A 1729-nucleotide genomic window follows, 5' to 3' on the forward strand; every position below is an offset into this window, starting at 1 on the left:
ATCAGCATTGCAAGCATAAGCTAGTCCCAAGCCGTGGTTACCGTTCGAGGATTAGTTTAGCCGGTTGGTGAAGATGTTACTCTGAGGAGTTTGGCATCGCGACGTTGGGTCATCTGGGTCGATTTCAGAATTGGTTTCCCCAGCATGGTTGAGAGGTTGGTGTTTTCCCAACAAGTGACTCCCTAGTTGAGTGGGTTTCTCTGCCATTTCGAGAATGACAGATCAGCAAGCGTCCCCAGCAAGGCTATTCCCCCACAGAGTTGGGAGATCGAATCAGGAATCGTATGCTCAACAAAGGGATCACTTGCTTTCCCAGCAGGAGTTTTTCTCCCCTTGCATCTTGCAGGCTTGGATCGTATCCCCAGTAGAGGCGGATCAGTTTTCAACATCTGAATGGCACATTTGCAGCGGTTGCTCTTGACAACATTCAGAATTGACAATCCCCATAGAGGTTTATTTCCTCACTCGTCCGTGAAAGGAAAGCGTGACTCCTCAGTGTAGTCCCTGGCAAGTGTCTGCCTTGTTTGACATAGGTAGATGTCGTCCTTGCGATACCAGTAAGTGTCGTGTTGATCCCCGTGTGGGTCCTTTCTTTTTGTGTCAGTAAACATCATCCTTCGATGTTGATAAACATCGAGTTTCTATCTTCCCATTCATCCGTTGATGTCTGGTCGTGGTTTCTTTTTCCCATTCATCCGTTGATGTCTGGTCGTGGTTTCTCTCTTCCCATTCATCCGTTGATTTCTGGTCGTGGTTTCTCTCTTCCCATTCATCCGTTGATGTTTGGTCGTGGTTTCTCTTCCCATTCATCCGTTGATGTCTGGTCGTGGTTTCTTTATTCCCATTCATCCGTTGATGTCTGGTCGTGGTTTCTTTCTTCCCATTCATCCGTTGATGTCTGGTCATGAATCCTTTCTTTGATAAATATCAATTCCTCAGTAGAGTCGTCAGTGAGCGTCTGGTCTTGTTCCAGTCGTAAACATCTTTTTCCTTCCAGTGAAAGCCGCCATCTGGTAAATGCGCCTCGCTTTCCTTGATATCTGCGTATATCAAGTCTCCCCAGTGAAAGCCGCCATCTGGTAAATGTGCCTCGCTTTCCTTGATATCCGCGTATATCAAGTCTCCCCAGTGAAAGCCACCATCTGGTAAATGAGCCTCGCTTTCCTTGATATCCGTGTATATCCAACCTGCAGTGAAAGCCGCCATCTGGTAAATGAGCCTCGCTTTCCTTGATATCCGTGTATATCCAACCTGCAGTGGAAGCCGCCATCAGTAAATGTGCCTCGCTTTCCTTGACCTCGGAAGATATCGCGTTCTGCAGCGGAAGCCGCCATCAGTAAATGTGCCTCACTTTCCTTGACCTCGGAAGATATCGAATCCTGCAGTGGAAGCCGCCATCGGTATATGAGCCTCGCTTCCTTCGCTTCGTCCCCGACAGAGTGCAAATTCTACGGTTCTTTTGGTATTCAATCCCTGTTTACCTTGAAGGTCTGATAGCCGTTACTTTCATCCATTCAGGTTCCCAGTTGATTGAATAGGGGCAGCTGTAGCACCTCAAATTTGCACCCCCATTCATGCATTCATTTTATTTTTTAGGTCATAAATCATTTCATATTGCATTGCATCTTGGCAGTCAGCATTGGCATCAAGAGATTCATCAGTACAAAAGAGCAAGTCTTTCCTTGAGATGAAGGCCACATGATTATTCTAAAAAGCTTATATGAGCCAA

This window comes from Lathyrus oleraceus, chromosome 5 (genome assembly GCF_024323335.1).
Source record: "Lathyrus oleraceus cultivar Zhongwan6 chromosome 5, CAAS_Psat_ZW6_1.0, whole genome shotgun sequence".
NCBI lineage: Eukaryota > Viridiplantae > Streptophyta > Magnoliopsida > Fabales > Fabaceae > Lathyrus > Lathyrus oleraceus.